We start from the raw sequence: 15510 nt of genomic DNA on the forward strand, positions 1-15510 counted from the left end.
GGCAGAAAGTTGAGTGGCACCAGGTCTATGCTTGCAGGTGAAGACAGCCCAGCTAGGAAAAACCCATCTGGGCTGCTGCATTGTGGCAAGATATTGCTGCTCGGGTAGAGAACCTGGCTGTCAAAGTACGCCACGTAGATGCTCATGTGCCCAAGAATCGGGCTACTGAAGAACATCAAAACAACCAGCAGGTAGATCAGGCTGCTAAGATTGAAGTAGCTCAGGTGGACCTGGATTGGCAGCATAAAGGTGAATTATTTATAGCCCGATGGGCCCATGACACCTCAGGCCATCAAGGTAGAGATGCAACATACAGATGGGCTCGTGATCGAGGGGTGGACCTGACCATGGACGCTATAGCACAGGTTATTCATGACTGTGAAACATGTGCTGCAATCAAGCAAGCCAAACGGTCAAAGCCTCTTTGGTATGGAGGACGATGGCTGAAATATAAATATGGAGAGGCCTGGCAGATTGATTACATCACACTCCCTCAAACTCGCAATGGCAAGCGCCACGTACTTACAATGGTGGAAGCAACCACCGGATGGCTGGAAACATATCCTGTGCCTCATGCCACTGCCCGGAACACCATCCTGGGCCTTGAAAAGCAAGTCCTATGGCGACATGGCACCCCAGAAAGAATAGAGTCAGACAATGGGACTCACTTCCGAAACAACCTTATAGACACTTGGGCCAAAGAACATGGTATTGAATGGGTGTATCACATCCCCTATCATGCACCAGCCTCCGGGGAAGCTGAACGATACAATGGCCTGTTAAAGACTACCTTGAAAGCAATGGGCGCTGGGACGTTCAAAAACTGGGATACGCATTTGGCAAAGGCCACCTGGTTAGTCAATACTAGGGGATCTACCAACCGAGCTGGACCTGCCCAATCAAACCTGTTACGTACTGTAGATGGGGATAAAGTTCCTGTAGTGCATGTAAAAAATATGCTGGGTAAAACAGTCTGGGCTACTCCTGCCTCAGGAAAAGGCAAACCTATTCGTGGAATTGTTTTCGCTCAGGGACCTGGATACACTTGGTGGGTGATGCAAAAGAACGGAGAGGTCCGGTGTGTACCTCAAGGAGATTTAATACTGGGTGAGAATAGCCCATGAACTGAATTGTACCATGTTAATTAGTATATTATACTGTATGTTATCACTACCATGATTACTATAGGTGACTAATTAGAATGTATGGAAAAGAGTGTAACCTGAGCATGACATAAATGGTATGGAATAAGGGGTGGATAGATGTCCTGGTTTCAGTTAGAACGGAATTAATTTTCTTCCTAGTAGCTGATGGAATGCTGTGTTTTGGCTTAGGATGAGAAGAGTGCTGATAACACCCCAATGCTTTAATTGTTGCAGAGCAGTGCTTATACTAAGCCAAGGGCATCCCAGGAGAGCCACCCCCAGGAAAGGGACCCTCAGCCGCCCTGACCCTCCTCCTCCTTCCACACCAGGGCCTCTTTCAGGCTGCACAAGCCCCCTCCCAACACGGCCACGTTGTGGGTGGTGCATGGCGCCATCACAGGGGCATCACTGAGGCTCCCTGATGTCACTGTGGCATCCGCCCCTCGCTGTGTTCCGGAGCCTATAAAAGCCCCTGCGCCTGGCCCACCCCTCGCTGATCTCCCAGGCCCTCTGACGAATGACAAGCATGGCTGTCCTTAAGAGGCCCTGGGATGATGGCTGCCCACGCATTCGTGGGAGCAATGCGAGCTGGGTTGTTGAACCCAAGAGAAAGTGGAGGCGGAGTGAGAGGGAAGACGGAGCAGCCGCGGCGGACGGTGTGGAGCCCATGGAGGTGGATCCACCTGAGGAGGAAGAGCTGATGGAGGTGGATCCACCTCCAAACCATCTGATGTGGCACAATGTCATCGTGCCAGGGCTCCCACCCGCGAGACAACACCACCGTCATCGCAGAGCCGCCCGGACTGCTCCATACTCCCGGCCCTGCCTCCGCCTCCACAGCTAGGGGGGAGAGGCCATCCTTTTACCACCTTGCAGGCTTGCCTGCACGATGGCTTCTTCCCCCATCCCCTGCCCCCCATCCCCGCCTCTTGTCCCAAGCTGTGGACAAGAGCGCACTCGGCTTCCTGTGGGCTGCTGCACCAGGGCGACAGGAGGAGCCCTCCGAAGGCCACGCTCGGCGTGGGGCATCTCGGTCTGAGGACGAGAAGGCTGCCCAAGAGGTGCTTGAAGACGAAGCCGCGCCCTGCATGGCAGTGCACAGAGAGGAGCAGCAGATCCCTCAAAACGGTGACGCAGACAGGTGCTCCTCTGAAGAAACACAAGTCTTCAGCTCTGCCAGAAAGAAGCACAGGAGTGCAGCAAAAAGTCCACTCAAGCTGTTTGGCTACCGGTTCTTCCCAAGGCTGGGCAACAAACTGGTAGAATAATCCTAATAAAAATAACAACAACCGCAATAAGAATAAACAACCGTGAAAGCACTGTCCTCTCTTCTTTGGTGTCATTTTTGCCACTGCCCCTGGGCTCCGACATCCTGTTCTGGTCTCCCCGGTACAGGAAAGATCCTGATGGGTGTGGAGTGGGCCCAGCTGACGGCACTGGAGGGATTGAGGGGCCGGGGCACACAGCATACAAGCACAGGCTGAGGGAACTCCTGTGGTCAGCACAAAGGAGAAAAGGCTCAGACTGCTTCCAGCTGTCTGCTGGGAGGGGGGGAGTAGAGAAGATGATGCCCATGCCTTCTCCGAGGGGCTCTGTGGCAGAAAGTTGAGTGGCACCAGGTCTATGCTTGCAGGTGAAGACAGCCCAGCTAGGAAAAACCCATCTGGGCTGCTGCATTGTGGCAAGATATTGCTGCTCGGGTAGAGAACCTGGCTGTCAAAGTACGCCACGTAGATGCTCATGTGCCCAAGAATCGGGCTACTGAAGAACATCAAAACAACCAGCAGGTAGATCAGGCTGCTAAGATTGAAGTAGCTCAGGTGGACCTGGATTGGCAGCATAAAGGTGAATTATTTATAGCCCGATGGGCCCATGACACCTCAGGCCATCAAGGTAGAGATGCAACATACAGATGGGCTCGTGATCGAGGGGTGGACCTGACCATGGACGCTATAGCACAGGTTATTCATGACTGTGAAACATGTGCTGCAATCAAGCAAGCCAAACGGTCAAAGCCTCTTTGGTATGGAGGACGATGGCTGAAATATAAATATGGAGAGGCCTGGCAGATTGATTACATCACACTCCCTCAAACTCGCAATGGCAAGCGCCACGTACTTACAATGGTGGAAGCAACCACCGGATGGCTGGAAACATATCCTGTGCCTCATGCCACTGCCCGGAACACCATCCTGGGCCTTGAAAAGCAAGTCCTATGGCGACATGGCACCCCAGAAAGAATAGAGTCAGACAATGGGACTCACTTCCGAAACAACCTTATAGACACTTGGGCCAAAGAACATGGTATTGAATGGGTGTATCACATCCCCTATCATGCACCAGCCTCCGGGGAAGCTGAACGATACAATGGCCTGTTAAAGACTACCTTGAAAGCAATGGGCGCTGGGACGTTCAAAAACTGGGATACGCATTTGGCAAAGGCCACCTGGTTAGTCAATACTAGGGGATCTACCAACCGAGCTGGACCTGCCCAATCAAACCTGTTACGTACTGTAGATGGGGATAAAGTTCCTGTAGTGCATGTAAAAAATATGCTGGGTAAAACAGTCTGGGCTACTCCTGCCTCAGGAAAAGGCAAACCTATTCGTGGAATTGTTTTCGCTCAGGGACCTGGATACACTTGGTGGGTGATGCAAAAGAACGGAGAGGTCCGGTGTGTACCTCAAGGAGATTTAATACTGGGTGAGAATAGCCCATGAACTGAATTGTACCATGTTAATTAGTATATTATACTGTATGTTATCACTACCATGATTACTATAGGTGACTAATTAGAATGTATGGAAAAGAGTGTAACCTGAGCATGACATAAATGGTATGGAATAAGGGGTGGATAGATGTCCTGGTTTCAGTTAGAACGGAATTAATTTTCTTCCTAGTAGCTGATGGAATGCTGTGTTTTGGCTTAGGATGAGAAGAGTGCTGATAACACCCCAATGCTTTAATTGTTGCAGAGCAGTGCTTATACTAAGCCAAGGGCATCCCAGGAGAGCCACCCCCAGGAAAGGGACCCTCAGCCGCCCTGACCCTCCTCCTCCTTCCACACCAGGGCCTCTTTCAGGCTGCACAAGCCCCCTCCCAACACGGCCACGTTGTGGGTGGTGCATGGCGCCATCACAGGGGCATCACTGAGGCTCCCTGATGTCACTGTGGCATCCGCCCCTCGCTGTGTTCCGGAGCCTATAAAAGCCCCTGCGCCTGGCCCACCCCTCGCTGATCTCCCAGGCCCTCTGACGAATGACAAGCATGGCTGTCCTTAAGAGGCCCTGGGATGATGGCTGCCCACGCATTCGTGGGAGCAATGCGAGCTGGGTTGTTGAACCCAAGAGAAAGTGGAGGCGGAGTGAGAGGGAAGACGGAGCAGCCGCGGCGGACGGTGTGGAGCCCATGGAGGTGGATCCACCTGAGGAGGAAGAGCTGATGGAGGTGGATCCACCTCCAAACCATCTGATGTGGCACAATGTCATCGTGCCAGGGCTCCCACCCGCGAGACAACACCACCGTCATCGCAGAGCCGCCCGGACTGCTCCATACTCCCGGCCCTGCCTCCGCCTCCACAGCTAGGGGGGAGAGGCCATCCTTTTACCACCTTGCAGGCTTGCCTGCACGATGGCTTCTTCCCCCATCCCCTGCCCCCCATCCCCGCCTCTTGTCCCAAGCTGTGGACAAGAGCGCACTCGGCTTCCTGTGGGCTGCTGCACCAGGGCGACAGGAGGAGCCCTCCGAAGGCCACGCTCGGCGTGGGGCATCTCGGTCTGAGGACGAGAAGGCTGCCCAAGAGGTGCTTGAAGACGAAGCCGCGCCCTGCATGGCAGTGCACAGAGAGGAGCAGCAGATCCCTCAAAACGGTGACGCAGACAGGTGCTCCTCTGAAGAAACACAAGTCTTCAGCTCTGCCAGAAAGAAGCACAGGAGTGCAGCAAAAAGTCCACTCAAGCTGTTTGGCTACCGGTTCTTCCCAAGGCTGGGCAACAAACTGGTAGAATAATCCTAATAAAAATAACAACAACCGCAATAAGAATAAACAACCGTGAAAGCACTGTCCTCTCTTCTTTGGTGTCATTTTTGCCACTGCCCCTGGGCTCCGACATCCTGTTCTGGTCTCCCCGGTACAGGAAAGATCCTGATGGGTGTGGAGTGGGCCCAGCTGACGGCACTGGAGGGATTGAGGGGCCGGGGCACACAGCATACAAGCACAGGCTGAGGGAACTCCTGTGGTCAGCACAAAGGAGAAAAGGCTCAGACTGCTTCCAGCTGTCTGCTGGGAGGGGGGGAGTAGAGAAGATGATGCCCATGCCTTCTCCGAGGGGCTCTGTGGCAGAAAGTTGAGTGGCACCAGGTCTATGCTTGCAGGTGAAGACAGCCCAGCTAGGAAAAACCCATCTGGGCTGCTGCATTGTGGCAAGATATTGCTGCTCGGGTAGAGAACCTGGCTGTCAAAGTACGCCACGTAGATGCTCATGTGCCCAAGAATCGGGCTACTGAAGAACATCAAAACAACCAGCAGGTAGATCAGGCTGCTAAGATTGAAGTAGCTCAGGTGGACCTGGATTGGCAGCATAAAGGTGAATTATTTATAGCCCGATGGGCCCATGACACCTCAGGCCATCAAGGTAGAGATGCAACATACAGATGGGCTCGTGATCGAGGGGTGGACCTGACCATGGACGCTATAGCACAGGTTATTCATGACTGTGAAACATGTGCTGCAATCAAGCAAGCCAAACGGTCAAAGCCTCTTTGGTATGGAGGACGATGGCTGAAATATAAATATGGAGAGGCCTGGCAGATTGATTACATCACACTCCCTCAAACTCGCAATGGCAAGCGCCACGTACTTACAATGGTGGAAGCAACCACCGGATGGCTGGAAACATATCCTGTGCCTCATGCCACTGCCCGGAACACCATCCTGGGCCTTGAAAAGCAAGTCCTATGGCGACATGGCACCCCAGAAAGAATAGAGTCAGACAATGGGACTCACTTCCGAAACAACCTTATAGACACTTGGGCCAAAGAACATGGTATTGAATGGGTGTATCACATCCCCTATCATGCACCAGCCTCCGGGGAAGCTGAACGATACAATGGCCTGTTAAAGACTACCTTGAAAGCAATGGGCGCTGGGACGTTCAAAAACTGGGATACGCATTTGGCAAAGGCCACCTGGTTAGTCAATACTAGGGGATCTACCAACCGAGCTGGACCTGCCCAATCAAACCTGTTACGTACTGTAGATGGGGATAAAGTTCCTGTAGTGCATGTAAAAAATATGCTGGGTAAAACAGTCTGGGCTACTCCTGCCTCAGGAAAAGGCAAACCTATTCGTGGAATTGTTTTCGCTCAGGGACCTGGATACACTTGGTGGGTGATGCAAAAGAACGGAGAGGTCCGGTGTGTACCTCAAGGAGATTTAATACTGGGTGAGAATAGCCCATGAACTGAATTGTACCATGTTAATTAGTATATTATACTGTATGTTATCACTACCATGATTACTATAGGTGACTAATTAGAATGTATGGAAAAGAGTGTAACCTGAGCATGACATAAATGGTATGGAATAAGGGGTGGATAGATGTCCTGGTTTCAGTTAGAACGGAATTAATTTTCTTCCTAGTAGCTGATGGAATGCTGTGTTTTGGCTTAGGATGAGAAGAGTGCTGATAACACCCCAATGCTTTAATTGTTGCAGAGCAGTGCTTATACTAAGCCAAGGGCATCCCAGGAGAGCCACCCCCAGGAAAGGGACCCTCAGCCGCCCTGACCCTCCTCCTCCTTCCACACCAGGGCCTCTTTCAGGCTGCACAAGCCCCCTCCCAACACGGCCACGTTGTGGGTGGTGCATGGCGCCATCACAGGGGCATCACTGAGGCTCCCTGATGTCACTGTGGCATCCGCCCCTCGCTGTGTTCCGGAGCCTATAAAAGCCCCTGCGCCTGGCCCACCCCTCGCTGATCTCCCAGGCCCTCTGACGAATGACAAGCATGGCTGTCCTTAAGAGGCCCTGGGATGATGGCTGCCCACGCATTCGTGGGAGCAATGCGAGCTGGGTTGTTGAACCCAAGAGAAAGTGGAGGCGGAGTGAGAGGGAAGACGGAGCAGCCGCGGCGGACGGTGTGGAGCCCATGGAGGTGGATCCACCTGAGGAGGAAGAGCTGATGGAGGTGGATCCACCTCCAAACCATCTGATGTGGCACAATGTCATCGTGCCAGGGCTCCCACCCGCGAGACAACACCACCGTCATCGCAGAGCCGCCCGGACTGCTCCATACTCCCGGCCCTGCCTCCGCCTCCACAGCTAGGGGGGAGAGGCCATCCTTTTACCACCTTGCAGGCTTGCCTGCACGATGGCTTCTTCCCCCATCCCCTGCCCCCCATCCCCGCCTCTTGTCCCAAGCTGTGGACAAGAGCGCACTCGGCTTCCTGTGGGCTGCTGCACCAGGGCGACAGGAGGAGCCCTCCGAAGGCCACGCTCGGCGTGGGGCATCTCGGTCTGAGGACGAGAAGGCTGCCCAAGAGGTGCTTGAAGACGAAGCCGCGCCCTGCATGGCAGTGCACAGAGAGGAGCAGCAGATCCCTCAAAACGGTGACGCAGACAGGTGCTCCTCTGAAGAAACACAAGTCTTCAGCTCTGCCAGAAAGAAGCACAGGAGTGCAGCAAAAAGTCCACTCAAGCTGTTTGGCTACCGGTTCTTCCCAAGGCTGGGCAACAAACTGGTAGAATAATCCTAATAAAAATAACAACAACCGCAATAAGAATAAACAACCGTGAAAGCACTGTCCTCTCTTCTTTGGTGTCATTTTTGCCACTGCCCCTGGGCTCCGACATCCTGTTCTGGTCTCCCCGGTACAGGAAAGATCCTGATGGGTGTGGAGTGGGCCCAGCTGACGGCACTGGAGGGATTGAGGGGCCGGGGCACACAGCATACAAGCACAGGCTGAGGGAACTCCTGTGGTCAGCACAAAGGAGAAAAGGCTCAGACTGCTTCCAGCTGTCTGCTGGGAGGGGGGGAGTAGAGAAGATGATGCCCATGCCTTCTCCGAGGGGCTCTGTGGCAGAAAGTTGAGTGGCACCAGGTCTATGCTTGCAGGTGAAGACAGCCCAGCTAGGAAAAACCCATCTGGGCTGCTGCATTGTGGCAAGATATTGCTGCTCGGGTAGAGAACCTGGCTGTCAAAGTACGCCACGTAGATGCTCATGTGCCCAAGAATCGGGCTACTGAAGAACATCAAAACAACCAGCAGGTAGATCAGGCTGCTAAGATTGAAGTAGCTCAGGTGGACCTGGATTGGCAGCATAAAGGTGAATTATTTATAGCCCGATGGGCCCATGACACCTCAGGCCATCAAGGTAGAGATGCAACATACAGATGGGCTCGTGATCGAGGGGTGGACCTGACCATGGACGCTATAGCACAGGTTATTCATGACTGTGAAACATGTGCTGCAATCAAGCAAGCCAAACGGTCAAAGCCTCTTTGGTATGGAGGACGATGGCTGAAATATAAATATGGAGAGGCCTGGCAGATTGATTACATCACACTCCCTCAAACTCGCAATGGCAAGCGCCACGTACTTACAATGGTGGAAGCAACCACCGGATGGCTGGAAACATATCCTGTGCCTCATGCCACTGCCCGGAACACCATCCTGGGCCTTGAAAAGCAAGTCCTATGGCGACATGGCACCCCAGAAAGAATAGAGTCAGACAATGGGACTCACTTCCGAAACAACCTTATAGACACTTGGGCCAAAGAACATGGTATTGAATGGGTGTATCACATCCCCTATCATGCACCAGCCTCCGGGGAAGCTGAACGATACAATGGCCTGTTAAAGACTACCTTGAAAGCAATGGGCGCTGGGACGTTCAAAAACTGGGATACGCATTTGGCAAAGGCCACCTGGTTAGTCAATACTAGGGGATCTACCAACCGAGCTGGACCTGCCCAATCAAACCTGTTACGTACTGTAGATGGGGATAAAGTTCCTGTAGTGCATGTAAAAAATATGCTGGGTAAAACAGTCTGGGCTACTCCTGCCTCAGGAAAAGGCAAACCTATTCGTGGAATTGTTTTCGCTCAGGGACCTGGATACACTTGGTGGGTGATGCAAAAGAACGGAGAGGTCCGGTGTGTACCTCAAGGAGATTTAATACTGGGTGAGAATAGCCCATGAACTGAATTGTACCATGTTAATTAGTATATTATACTGTATGTTATCACTACCATGATTACTATAGGTGACTAATTAGAATGTATGGAAAAGAGTGTAACCTGAGCATGACATAAATGGTATGGAATAAGGGGTGGATAGATGTCCTGGTTTCAGTTAGAACGGAATTAATTTTCTTCCTAGTAGCTGATGGAATGCTGTGTTTTGGCTTAGGATGAGAAGAGTGCTGATAACACCCCAATGCTTTAATTGTTGCAGAGCAGTGCTTATACTAAGCCAAGGGCATCCCAGGAGAGCCACCCCCAGGAAAGGGACCCTCAGCCGCCCTGACCCTCCTCCTCCTTCCACACCAGGGCCTCTTTCAGGCTGCACAAGCCCCCTCCCAACACGGCCACGTTGTGGGTGGTGCATGGCGCCATCACAGGGGCATCACTGAGGCTCCCTGATGTCACTGTGGCATCCGCCCCTCGCTGTGTTCCGGAGCCTATAAAAGCCCCTGCGCCTGGCCCACCCCTCGCTGATCTCCCAGGCCCTCTGACGAATGACAAGCATGGCTGTCCTTAAGAGGCCCTGGGATGATGGCTGCCCACGCATTCGTGGGAGCAATGCGAGCTGGGTTGTTGAACCCAAGAGAAAGTGGAGGCGGAGTGAGAGGGAAGACGGAGCAGCCGCGGCGGACGGTGTGGAGCCCATGGAGGTGGATCCACCTGAGGAGGAAGAGCTGATGGAGGTGGATCCACCTCCAAACCATCTGATGTGGCACAATGTCATCGTGCCAGGGCTCCCACCCGCGAGACAACACCACCGTCATCGCAGAGCCGCCCGGACTGCTCCATACTCCCGGCCCTGCCTCCGCCTCCACAGCTAGGGGGGAGAGGCCATCCTTTTACCACCTTGCAGGCTTGCCTGCACGATGGCTTCTTCCCCCATCCCCTGCCCCCCATCCCCGCCTCTTGTCCCAAGCTGTGGACAAGAGCGCACTCGGCTTCCTGTGGGCTGCTGCACCAGGGCGACAGGAGGAGCCCTCCGAAGGCCACGCTCGGCGTGGGGCATCTCGGTCTGAGGACGAGAAGGCTGCCCAAGAGGTGCTTGAAGACGAAGCCGCGCCCTGCATGGCAGTGCACAGAGAGGAGCAGCAGATCCCTCAAAACGGTGACGCAGACAGGTGCTCCTCTGAAGAAACACAAGTCTTCAGCTCTGCCAGAAAGAAGCACAGGAGTGCAGCAAAAAGTCCACTCAAGCTGTTTGGCTACCGGTTCTTCCCAAGGCTGGGCAACAAACTGGTAGAATAATCCTAATAAAAATAACAACAACCGCAATAAGAATAAACAACCGTGAAAGCACTGTCCTCTCTTCTTTGGTGTCATTTTTGCCACTGCCCCTGGGCTCCGACATCCTGTTCTGGTCTCCCCGGTACAGGAAAGATCCTGATGGGTGTGGAGTGGGCCCAGCTGACGGCACTGGAGGGATTGAGGGGCCGGGGCACACAGCATACAAGCACAGGCTGAGGGAACTCCTGTGGTCAGCACAAAGGAGAAAAGGCTCAGACTGCTTCCAGCTGTCTGCTGGGAGGGGGGGAGTAGAGAAGATGATGCCCATGCCTTCTCCGAGGGGCTCTGTGGCAGAAAGTTGAGTGGCACCAGGTCTATGCTTGCAGGTGAAGACAGCCCAGCTAGGAAAAACCCATCTGGGCTGCTGCATTGTGGCAAGATATTGCTGCTCGGGTAGAGAACCTGGCTGTCAAAGTACGCCACGTAGATGCTCATGTGCCCAAGAATCGGGCTACTGAAGAACATCAAAACAACCAGCAGGTAGATCAGGCTGCTAAGATTGAAGTAGCTCAGGTGGACCTGGATTGGCAGCATAAAGGTGAATTATTTATAGCCCGATGGGCCCATGACACCTCAGGCCATCAAGGTAGAGATGCAACATACAGATGGGCTCGTGATCGAGGGGTGGACCTGACCATGGACGCTATAGCACAGGTTATTCATGACTGTGAAACATGTGCTGCAATCAAGCAAGCCAAACGGTCAAAGCCTCTTTGGTATGGAGGACGATGGCTGAAATATAAATATGGAGAGGCCTGGCAGATTGATTACATCACACTCCCTCAAACTCGCAATGGCAAGCGCCACGTACTTACAATGGTGGAAGCAACCACCGGATGGCTGGAAACATATCCTGTGCCTCATGCCACTGCCCGGAACACCATCCTGGGCCTTGAAAAGCAAGTCCTATGGCGACATGGCACCCCAGAAAGAATAGAGTCAGACAATGGGACTCACTTCCGAAACAACCTTATAGACACTTGGGCCAAAGAACATGGTATTGAATGGGTGTATCACATCCCCTATCATGCACCAGCCTCCGGGGAAGCTGAACGATACAATGGCCTGTTAAAGACTACCTTGAAAGCAATGGGCGCTGGGACGTTCAAAAACTGGGATACGCATTTGGCAAAGGCCACCTGGTTAGTCAATACTAGGGGATCTACCAACCGAGCTGGACCTGCCCAATCAAACCTGTTACGTACTGTAGATGGGGATAAAGTTCCTGTAGTGCATGTAAAAAATATGCTGGGTAAAACAGTCTGGGCTACTCCTGCCTCAGGAAAAGGCAAACCTATTCGTGGAATTGTTTTCGCTCAGGGACCTGGATACACTTGGTGGGTGATGCAAAAGAACGGAGAGGTCCGGTGTGTACCTCAAGGAGATTTAATACTGGGTGAGAATAGCCCATGAACTGAATTGTACCATGTTAATTAGTATATTATACTGTATGTTATCACTACCATGATTACTATAGGTGACTAATTAGAATGTATGGAAAAGAGTGTAACCTGAGCATGACATAAATGGTATGGAATAAGGGGTGGATAGATGTCCTGGTTTCAGTTAGAACGGAATTAATTTTCTTCCTAGTAGCTGATGGAATGCTGTGTTTTGGCTTAGGATGAGAAGAGTGCTGATAACACCCCAATGCTTTAATTGTTGCAGAGCAGTGCTTATACTAAGCCAAGGGCATCCCAGGAGAGCCACCCCCAGGAAAGGGACCCTCAGCCGCCCTGACCCTCCTCCTCCTTCCACACCAGGGCCTCTTTCAGGCTGCACAAGCCCCCTCCCAACACGGCCACGTTGTGGGTGGTGCATGGCGCCATCACAGGGGCATCACTGAGGCTCCCTGATGTCACTGTGGCATCCGCCCCTCGCTGTGTTCCGGAGCCTATAAAAGCCCCTGCGCCTGGCCCACCCCTCGCTGATCTCCCAGGCCCTCTGACGAATGACAAGCATGGCTGTCCTTAAGAGGCCCTGGGATGATGGCTGCCCACGCATTCGTGGGAGCAATGCGAGCTGGGTTGTTGAACCCAAGAGAAAGTGGAGGCGGAGTGAGAGGGAAGACGGAGCAGCCGCGGCGGACGGTGTGGAGCCCATGGAGGTGGATCCACCTGAGGAGGAAGAGCTGATGGAGGTGGATCCACCTCCAAACCATCTGATGTGGCACAATGTCATCGTGCCAGGGCTCCCACCCGCGAGACAACACCACCGTCATCGCAGAGCCGCCCGGACTGCTCCATACTCCCGGCCCTGCCTCCGCCTCCACAGCTAGGGGGGAGAGGCCATCCTTTTACCACCTTGCAGGCTTGCCTGCACGATGGCTTCTTCCCCCATCCCCTGCCCCCCATCCCCGCCTCTTGTCCCAAGCTGTGGACAAGAGCGCACTCGGCTTCCTGTGGGCTGCTGCACCAGGGCGACAGGAGGAGCCCTCCGAAGGCCACGCTCGGCGTGGGGCATCTCGGTCTGAGGACGAGAAGGCTGCCCAAGAGGTGCTTGAAGACGAAGCCGCGCCCTGCATGGCAGTGCACAGAGAGGAGCAGCAGATCCCTCAAAACGGTGACGCAGACAGGTGCTCCTCTGAAGAAACACAAGTCTTCAGCTCTGCCAGAAAGAAGCACAGGAGTGCAGCAAAAAGTCCACTCAAGCTGTTTGGCTACCGGTTCTTCCCAAGGCTGGGCAACAAACTGGTAGAATAATCCTAATAAAAATAACAACAACCGCAATAAGAATAAACAACCGTGAAAGCACTGTCCTCTCTTCTTTGGTGTCATTTTTGCCACTGCCCCTGGGCTCCGACATCCTGTTCTGGTCTCCCCGGTACAGGAAAGATCCTGATGGGTGTGGAGTGGGCCCAGCTGACGGCACTGGAGGGATTGAGGGGCCGGGGCACACAGCATACAAGCACAGGCTGAGGGAACTCCTGTGGTCAGCACAAAGGAGAAAAGGCTCAGACTGCTTCCAGCTGTCTGCTGGGAGGGGGGGAGTAGAGAAGATGATGCCCATGCCTTCTCCGAGGGGCTCTGTGGCAGAAAGTTGAGTGGCACCAGGTCTATGCTTGCAGGTGAAGACAGCCCAGCTAGGAAAAACCCATCTGGGCTGCTGCATTGTGGCAAGATATTGCTGCTCGGGTAGAGAACCTGGCTGTCAAAGTACGCCACGTAGATGCTCATGTGCCCAAGAATCGGGCTACTGAAGAACATCAAAACAACCAGCAGGTAGATCAGGCTGCTAAGATTGAAGTAGCTCAGGTGGACCTGGATTGGCAGCATAAAGGTGAATTATTTATAGCCCGATGGGCCCATGACACCTCAGGCCATCAAGGTAGAGATGCAACATACAGATGGGCTCGTGATCGAGGGGTGGACCTGACCATGGACGCTATAGCACAGGTTATTCATGACTGTGAAACATGTGCTGCAATCAAGCAAGCCAAACGGTCAAAGCCTCTTTGGTATGGAGGACGATGGCTGAAATATAAATATGGAGAGGCCTGGCAGATTGATTACATCACACTCCCTCAAACTCGCAATGGCAAGCGCCACGTACTTACAATGGTGGAAGCAACCACCGGATGGCTGGAAACATATCCTGTGCCTCATGCCACTGCCCGGAACACCATCCTGGGCCTTGAAAAGCAAGTCCTATGGCGACATGGCACCCCAGAAAGAATAGAGTCAGACAATGGGACTCACTTCCGAAACAACCTTATAGACACTTGGGCCAAAGAACATGGTATTGAATGGGTGTATCACATCCCCTATCATGCACCAGCCTCCGGGGAAGCTGAACGATACAATGGCCTGTTAAAGACTACCTTGAAAGCAATGGGCGCTGGGACGTTCAAAAACTGGGATACGCATTTGGCAAAGGCCACCTGGTTAGTCAATACTAGGGGATCTACCAACCGAGCTGGACCTGCCCAATCAAACCTGTTACGTACTGTAGATGGGGATAAAGTTCCTGTAGTGCATGTAAAAAATATGCTGGGTAAAACAGTCTGGGCTACTCCTGCCTCAGGAAAAGGCAAACCTATTCGTGGAATTGTTTTCGCTCAGGGACCTGGATACACTTGGTGGGTGATGCAAAAGAACGGAGAGGTCCGGTGTGTACCTCAAGGAGATTTAATACTGGGTGAGAATAGCCCATGAACTGAATTGTACCATGTTAATTAGTATATTATACTGTATGTTATCACTACCATGATTACTATAGGTGACTAATTAGAATGTATGGAAAAGAGTGTAACCTGAGCATGACATAAATGGTATGGAATAAGGGGTGGATAGATGTCCTGGTTTCAGATAGAACGGAATTAATTTTCTTCCTAGTAGCTGATGGAATGCTGTGTTTTGGCTTAGGATGAGAAGAGTGCTGATAACACCCCAATGCTTTAATTGTTGCAGAGCAGTGCTTATACTAAGCCAAGGGCATCCCAGGAGAGCCACCCCCAGGAAAGGGACCCTCAGCCGCCCTGACCCTCCTCCTCCTTCCACACCAGGGCCTCTTTCAGGCTGCACAAGCCCCCTCCCAACACGGCCACGTTGTGGGTGGTGCATGGCGCCATCACAGGGGCATCACTGAGGCTCCCTGATGTCACTGTGGCATCCGCCCCTCGCTGTGTTCCGGAGCCTATAAAAGCCCCTGCGCCTGGCCCACCCCTCGCTGATCTCCCAGGCCCTCTGACGAATGACAAGCATGGCTGTCCTTAAGAGGCCCTGGGATGATGGCTGCCCACGCATTCGTGGGAGCAATGCGAGCTGGGTTGTTGAACCCAAGAGAAAGTGGAGGCGGAGTGAGAGGGAAGACGGAGCAGCCGCGGCGGACGGTGT

General features: G+C 53.0%; 1 protein-coding gene across 4 annotated transcripts in view; it reads right to left on the bottom strand.

Annotated features, from left to right (window-relative positions):
• CDKAL1 (CDK5 regulatory subunit associated protein 1 like 1) overlaps positions 1 to 15510 on the bottom strand; it is a 495974-nt gene that overhangs the window by 3587 nt on the left and 476877 nt on the right. The gene's annotated exons all lie outside the window — the stretch shown is intronic.

Source organism: Anas acuta, chromosome 2 (genome assembly GCF_963932015.1).
Source record: "Anas acuta chromosome 2, bAnaAcu1.1, whole genome shotgun sequence".
NCBI lineage: Eukaryota > Metazoa > Chordata > Aves > Anseriformes > Anatidae > Anas > Anas acuta.